Consider the following 8,596-nt stretch of genomic DNA (forward strand, 5'->3'; position numbering starts at 1 on the left):
TTATTACATTTTAAATTTGAGGGGGGAAATATGAAATAATTGCACTTGTTTCCTAAAAATGTTGCAAATATTTGTAACTGTAACCATATTTTTCCTGATCTCAGTAACAATAAAAAACCAACCAAACAAAACCAATCAGGTACTTTTATGTAGTGCCATGTCATTATAACACTTCCATAGACCTTTTTTTCTGTAGCTCTCAAAGCACTTTATAGAGGAGGTAAGTATCTCTATCCTCTCCTTAAAGATCACCTGAGGGACAAAGAAGTGAAACGATTACCCCAGGTCATCCAGCAGGACAGCGGAACCAGTCAGGAGACTCGGAATCTAGTGCCCTGTCCATTTGGCCGCATTTGCTCCCTGCACTAATTCTTGAACTAACTCTTCAGTACTCACATCTGGCATTGGCTAGGCCAAGGGTGAGTAAGACATCCATTATCCTGCTGAACTGTTCATTTTTGTTACCTCATCTTCCTACCCCCCTTGCCACATTTGCTTTATCCTCCTACCCCACCTGTCCCATCCTGTCTGACACGTATACTGTAAGCTCTCTAAAACTGGTGTCTTTGTCTTTACAGCACCTAAAGCAATGGGGTCCTGGTCTCTGAATTGAGTTCTACCAAAATGTAACAACAACAATGAACTAGAGAAGTCAAACTTACCCAGAAGATCTGCTAAAGCTAGTAAATAGTTAGAAAGGAGATAATGGTAAGGACAAGAATGTTTAAGTAAGTAATGTTAAGAATGTTTAATTTGTAAGGCCCTGCCCATGCCATGCGATCTTCATAAGCGTACTCTTTGCTCCCATGCGGCATCCCATCAATGGCGCTATATGTGGGCATGGGGTCCGTCCCCACATGGATCAGGCTGGATAGTGACCAGTTGCTGTGTAATGCGTAACAACATTGTGCTACAACTTAAAAAAAAACAAACCCCAAAACTGTGTTTTCAAAAGAAAAAACAGTTACAATTGTTTTCAAGAAGAGATTGGGAGCAATTACATGGTGATGCTAGGAGATGCTATAGTGTCATTTTTTTAAAAAGAAACTTACCTTTAAAATGACAAATTGTGACACGAACTGACAGAAACCCAGATATATAAAGTGAAGATTGAAAGTATCTTTCTTGCTTTCTTTCATTTATTTTCTTTCCCTCTTCCTTTTCCACAACAAAGGACAAAATGTCACTCATAACTTAGATTCTCCAGAGTTCTGTCACTTTATCTCCATTTTAAATGTTAGTTGAATATTAGCTCTTTCCATTTCCTTTTGGTTTTTTGTTTTTAAAGCAAACAGACAATAAAAAGCATAAAACCTTCATGGGAAGGTTACAAAATGCATCTTGCTATCCAAAGGAATGGGGTCACCTCCCATTCCATCAGCTAGATGAATATTGAAAGAAGTTTTTCTATCTTGCTCATGTTTATAAAGTTTGAAAGTTAATTTAGTGCTAGTGAAAAGTGCCAGATCGATAACTCTGATTGTTGACAGAACAGTGCAGCTTGGACAGGAAACAGGGCAAACTACTGCCATGCTGATATGCCTCAAGTCTGTTCTGGAGCAGGCTAGGATGAAAGGTCCAGTATTTGTAGCCCATTCAATCCTTGGTCTATAGCCCAGCGCTATGATTGTGTGTCTCATGTTACAGTGAAACTATATTTAAAATAATTACAGAGAAAAGGCTAAGCTGAGATTTGCAAAAATGACTAATGATTTTGGGTGCCTGTATTTCTAGGTGCCCAACTTGAAACACCTTAAAGGGGCCAGATTTTCAGAAAGTAGAGACTCAATTACTAATTGCTTTAGAAAGGGGCCCAGAGTTTCAAAGCAAGGCTTGAAAAAGCCACTTGCCTGAGGCAAGGTTGCTATCAGTGGCTGCAGAATCTAAATGTTCCTTTAAAAGAAAAATTAAATTTCTATCAACCTAGAAGATAACTTTTCCAACATGAAAAGAGTATAAACGGATACAGTATTCTCTTCCTGAGTCTGCAAATAGGTAGCTCCAGTGCCTTTGCTGCTGCTCATAGTTTTTCCAAGCTGCTGTAGGTTGAAAATGGACCAAAGGCTTGTCAGTTTTCACTGCTGCAAATGAAAATCCTGTGAGCAACTGGAAACTGATAAGAATTGGATCAATTTCACTCTGCTGCTGCTTGAGGAGCCTGGAACAGCAAGAGGCAGAGCTATTCATGTGATGAGTGAGAAGGATCTTCCACTAGTCCCTCTCCCCTCAAGAAAAGGGTGGGGAGTGGTAGGCATAAGAAAAATAAGAGATGTCATGAGCTACATTTTAGGAAAAATTATTGTGAATCGACTTGCTACATAATAATGTTATCTTTAAATGCAGGACATAATAAAGCACACAGCCATATTTATTATTTAAACTTGCAGGTGGCATAGTCTGGTGGGCATGATACCAACACAGCTGTTCTTCACCTTGCCTACTAGTCTTAGTCTGTGGGTTAGTAGATGTCAGGTCATTTTTTCAAGCCCAGTTTTATAACTGATTATCTGTACCTCAAACCACTTATAAAGCTGTTGATGATCATTACAAATTCTGAAAGAATTGCTGTTGAAGTGTGGTTCTGAAAAGTGGCCATGTAGAAATGGCAGCTTTTTGCTCAGCAGCTCTGCTTCCTGTGTGTTCAAAGTCATAACTGCTCACGTTAGCGACTAGCAAAGTTTACTCCTATTAGCACTGCAGAGCCAAAGAAGCTATGGGAGGGTAAACTGGATTCTATCCTTTCTTGTGCATTGTCATCGGAATTATTCACTAACTTCCCTAATTATTCACTAATTTCACTAATACCAGGACCCGACAGTTCCCACTGTGGAAATTGACCAAAGCTAATGAGGTTGCATAGTGTCACAGAGGGCTTAATTTGGCCTGTAAAACCTTTATTGGTGGTTCTAATTGTTGAGAAGGAAAGAATTCAGCCAGGGGCATGCACAGGAATAAAAATGTGGCTGATTTTTGAGGGGCATCTTCTGTGCCCCCTGTAGCCCCAGGGCTGGAGGAGTTTGTCCTCCATGCTGCAGCCAGAGGAGGTGTCAGCTCCTGCCCCAGCCATAGGACCAGAAGAATTTGCTTTCCCTGGCCCCAGAGGAATTCTTTGCCCCTGCCAATTATTGTGGGAGGTGCCCCTGTTTGCTCCCTCCTTGTGCACGCCCCTGAATTCCGCTTAACTTTCTGATCCCGAGGTAAGTCTGATCCCAGTCGGAGCCCCATTGTGCTAGGAACTGTACAAACATATAGTAAGAGACAGACCTTGCTCTGAAGAGCTTACAATCTAAATAGAGAAGACTGATAAAGGGTGGGAGAAAAGTCGTTGTGTGTTACCTCCATTTTGCAGCTGGGGAATTGAAGTGCAGGGTAAATGAAGTGACTTGCCCAAAATCACACATGAAATCTGTGGCAGAGCCAGGAATTGAACCCACATTTCTCAGTCCATGTCTAGATCCCGATTCTGAAAGGCACTTAAGCATGTTTAACTTTAAGCATGCACATGGGACTTAAGCACATTCTTTCCTGAATTGGGGCTGTAGTTACTTGCTCACAAGAGCAGTTTCCCTTGGGCTCATTTGTGATCTCAGTCATAGGGGACTGATGCTTCTTCTCCCCGGTCTCTGTACTAGTCTGGCACTGCTGAACAACCTCTGTGCTATGGCACTGAAGGTTTTAGTATAGCTCTTCTATGACCTCTTCCTGAGATCCTTACTCAGTTCTCAAGCAAATTTCCTAAAGAATTGACAGGAATGCTCGGCTATGTACATGTTCAGGATCTGTCTTCTGGTGAAGATAAATCTCATCCAGGAATGTGAAATTCTAGCCACACCATCACTTGCTTAGAGATCTTACAGCTTCAATGAAAAATAGCTTTGATCCAGCTACTTTAGGAATCCATCTTCTTTTGTCCCAATTATTCTGCATTGACATCTTGGGGAAATTTGTTTCAATCCATAACATGTTCATGTTCCCCGTCTTTTAGTTCTCAATTTATGCAGTGAGAAAGCTATAACAGTGACTTGTTCTCTCTACTGAAATAGATGCTGAAAGGGAGGCTTTACTATTTGTAAAAACATATGGAGATGCACCCACCTAATTTCCTATTTGTCTTACACACTCAAAGTTTTTTATTTCATGCTATTAAAGCTGGTAACAGATAACAAAGGTAGCAATTACTTTACATTGAAACAGGCCTGATACAGAGGCTATGCACCAGCCTCATTACTAAGTAGTATTCAATATTTATTCATGTATGTAAATTCCACCGGTCAAAATCTTGACATATTCACGGCATCACATATTTCATTCAGTTTATCCTCTGTAATTGTTCCCAACTGCTCCACGGCTCTGAATGATGAGTTCTATTGAGAGCAGTAGGTACAATATGTGTAATGGCTGCTTTTCCTTAAATAATCTCAGAAATTTGAGGATTGCAAATGACCTGGTTTCCTTTTGAATTTGGTATTGGGGGACTACCACTGAAAAGTGCTTCCATGATCCTGACTTTGCAGCATTCATGCATGGGGCTTTTTGTTTTATTTAAACAAAAACAAACAGCAAAGAGAGAGGTTGAGGGGGGGAGACATATAGGGATATATGTAATTTAAGCTTATCTTTAATTCCCGTTATACTGCTGCCAATGGATAGTAATGCAGTAGGAGAGCCAGTAAAACACACACACACATGTGTATGCCATTTATTCTGAGGGGAAAAAAGGGGAAAAACACAATGAAATATAAAATATTTAGAGTAATAGGCCAAAATATTTTAAAATATGATTATGTCAGGGAGCTACTGTGTTGCAATTCTAAATACATGCAGTAGGACTAAATATGGTACTATTTTGGGGCCGTATCTGGCAGTCAAATCCCCACACCTGAGCCTTCACTGCCAAGCAGAGTTCCACTGAAATCCTTCCGCTGCTTAGCTCATCTGTGCACCAGTTTGTCGCCTTAAATCCAGATTTTGACCTCATCTACACACCACTGTAAATCTTGAGTCACCTCATTGATTTTACTGGAGATATTCTGGATTTACAGAGGTGACCAGGATGAAACTCTGAGCCATTACAGGGAGCAGAGGGAAGAAACGTTCCCTTAAACATTAAGGGTCCAAGTTTCCTCTCACTCCGAGCCAAAAGACCACTGAAGCTAATGGGAGTCTTAACATTGACTTTAATGGGCTTTAGAAGCTGGTCACTGCAGTTTTTGACATGAGTGTAATTCCTCTGACTTCAGCTGAGTTACTCCTGATTTACACCAACGTAAGTGAGAGGAGAATAAGTTCCTCTCGGTACAGAGGGTGCAGTTGGAAATACTATTTCTAGCACCATCAGTGCTTCACCCTGCTAACCACTGAGCCAACAAAGTAGTGAACCAGAAGGCAGGAATTAGAAAACTAATTCTGTAATAAAACCAATTCAATGGGGAGAAAAAAGTGTCAGTATTAAAACAGGGAGTTTCCGCATATTAGACACTCTTTTTTGCTGCAAAGTGCAGTATTCACAAAAATACTGTATGAATTTAAATGTAGGCACATTTTAATGTAATCTAGGGAACTTCAGCACAGACCCCTAAGGAAAAATAAGGTAGAACACAAAGAATCTCTAGTTAAATGTCAGCTTGTCCCTCTAGATAATTTGTTGGCATTTGATTTTATAGGAATACTTATCTGATTAACAGCAGCATGGAATGCTTCCTTCTGCTGCTCTGATTTATGTGTATTACCATAGCACCTATGAGCCACACCAGAGATCAGGGCTCCATTGGGCCAGGTGCTGTACAAACGCATAGAAACAGACAGTCCCTGCCTTGAAGAGTTTGCACATGATGATCCCCAATCCTGTAAATGTGCATGATCCTAACTTAAAGCAGGCCCATTGACTTCAAAGGAACTACCTACATGCATAAAGTTAAGCACGTAAGTAAGTGTTTGCAGCGTCAGTGCCTAAATAGACAAGATGGTAGGAAGGAGGGGATTACTATCCTCATTTTGCAGAGTGGGAACTGAATTCTGGAGAACAAGTGACTTGCTCAAGTTCACCTAAGAAGTCTGAGACAGAGGTAGGAGTTCATCAGGGCAGTGTGTTAAGCACAGGACCCTCCATCCACTCTGACAGGCTTTCTTCTCTCTTCCTTTTTGCTTGTATATCTTGGAGCTGGGATCATAAAAAGTACTTGAGAGATTTAAAACAGGAACCTAGGGACAACTTGCAGTTTAGCGCTAAGCCTTTGACTCATTTGAGAGATTCTGCTCAGGCAGTTGAGGTAGAATTTAGCAATCTACGCCCAGATTTTTAAAGGTATTTAGGTCCTTGTTCCACATTGATTTCAATGGGGGCAAGGCACCTAAATACCTTTTAAAATTTGCCCCTTAGAAAATTAAGTCCCATTTTCACAAATGACTCAGGCACTTAGAAGCCTAAGTCTGACTGAAAGCCAATGGGATTTAGGCTTTAAAAATCTGGGCTTTTATGTTACTGAAAGCGATTGTAAATGACCCAGGGCTGCAAAGCATTTGAACTGTGTAGTAATTAAGGCTTTTGAAAAGGTATAGCATGCACTTGAAAGGGTATGGAAATTAAGCAGATTTATCTGACCACTGGAGCTGTTATGATGGGAAAGGCAAATGGAAGACACCAGGTTGAAAGATATGCATATTGACAGAAGGTGCTATTTTGTCACATTGCCAATACACGGGGCAGTTTGGATGAAGCCACCAAATGTGACTGATCAGATCAACAGAGAAATGAATAATTTCATCATGCAAATCAATATGAGCAATGGGAAGGGAGGAGAAACAAACACCCAAGTTTTTGTGGCATATCTACACCTTGTTTATTGCTATGAGCAAGATAGAGAATTGAATTAAAGTGTAGTGAGGAGACTAGAGAATCTACACATAATCTTAAAAAAAATTGCTAGATATAAACATGAAATATGAACTTGCACTGGGAAACCATAAAGTGAGTGACAGGAATATCAAGCAGAAAGGAGTGAAATGTAATCAGTGGCTTAGATTTATCAAAAGAGTAATGAGAACAGGGTATTTTTTTCATTAAAAAGTAAATAATATTTTCCCCGTGTTATTCTCTTCCAAATTTTAACTAACTGGTGATGGTTATCCTTCCATCACAGAATCAGAGAGGCTACTTTGGTTTGTGTATGAAACTGCGATGTCTTTGCTTTCTGTGCGTGGATCCTTTACATATCTAAATGCTCTGCCTCTGTGCCACCATTTTGTTCTTGGAATGATTGCACCCTGTTACAGAGCTTACACACACATTGTGCACTCTTTTACAGACTTTATTTTGGTTCTCTCTTCTTCTCCTTAAAATAAAAGACGTCATTTTAGATTGAAAGTGTAGGGTGGCTCTTATCATACGAAAAAAACATGTTATCAAAGCACATAAATTACAGCCGACCCTGTTGCTTCCCGTTAGCCAGGACAAACTTGAGTAGATCTGAATTGTGCTCTGCCTATCTAGGTGATTCTGCCATGCCTGCCACCGTTGCAGCCACATTGTCCTGCAAGCCGTAGTGTAACCTTGGTCGACCTTTGAAGATTCAAGGATATCAGAAGCTGAGCAGATATGACTGTGGTAAGCACAGTATAAATGATTCCGTGGAGCCCTGAACAGATATGGAGTGCCGGCATCTGGAAGACAAATCTATGTCATTGCAGTGGTAAAATGGACAACAGAGTTTTGGAGCTATGAATATGTACTTAATGTATTCTGCCATGCCAGGTATGTTAAAAGACTATAATTACATGCACATTTCAGCTGAAGAATAACTAATATATAGACATGAAGTAGTGGCTGCAGGAAAAATTGTCTTATATTTTTTTCTCTCAGGTTTGGTAGCCATCAGCAGACTCCATTAACTTGCCAAAGATTCTGGAAACCTCCCATGTGCCAAGTAGTTACATTTAAGTTCACAGAACTAAGACTGCAGCAGTCCTCCCCTGATTGCTGATAGTCTATCAGATCTCAGAGACAGGCAATCAGCCAGGTCAGCGCTTAAGTGGAAGATGTCCAATACTTAGGTGCTGCAGAAGTGGTGCTGATGATTCACTAGATAGTGCTTCTCCCTCCAAGTCAGTAATGAACTGCAGGTGTTAGGGGACACAGTGATGCTGGAGATATTATTCAGAGGAAACACAAAACCAAAGTCCTCCTGACCACTTGTAGTCACTAGAGATCCCACGGCATTTTGGTTTAACCAAAGAAGAAGATTTAACCTACAGTCCTGGCAAAATTCCAGACAGGATAATTAGATTGTGTCTAACAACTTTCCCACAGACAGATTTGACTGAATAAATCACTTCATGTCGTAATCTGTGTTCCAGTGGCTCAGTGCCCTTTTAAAACCTTGACTTCATCTCATTCCGGAAGTGGCAGTAGGGGTCGGTGAAAGAACCTTTGCATATCACACGGGTGGTGTAGCAAGGTCCCAGAGGGCCCCTGGTGTAAGAATAGGTTAGGGGCCCCTTTCCCAATTCTGAAATCTGCTCCCCTTCAACTACCTGACTGGCTATGCCGCCTGAGTGGTGGGAAGAGTCAGCAGACCAGCTCTTAAGCCCTGCAGCAGTT

At 40.8% G+C, this 8,596-nt stretch overlaps 1 long non-coding RNA gene across 1 annotated transcript; it reads left to right on the top strand.

The window, feature by feature from the left end:
- The first annotated feature begins 315 nt into the window (after positions 1 to 315).
- LOC137149314 (uncharacterized) lies at positions 316 to 7,817 on the top strand. Its single transcript, XR_010918741.1, has 3 exons — positions 316 to 419; positions 579 to 708; positions 7,490 to 7,817. It is a non-coding gene; the product is annotated as an uncharacterized lncRNA (long non-coding RNA).
- Positions 7,818 to 8,596: the final 779 nt, after the last annotated feature.

Source organism: Emydura macquarii, unplaced genomic scaffold (genome assembly GCF_026122565.2).
Source record: "Emydura macquarii macquarii isolate MOO-44397 ecotype Brisbane River unplaced genomic scaffold, CSIRO-AGI_Emac_v2 contig_719, whole genome shotgun sequence".
NCBI classification, from domain to species: domain Eukaryota; kingdom Metazoa; phylum Chordata; order Testudines; family Chelidae; genus Emydura; species Emydura macquarii.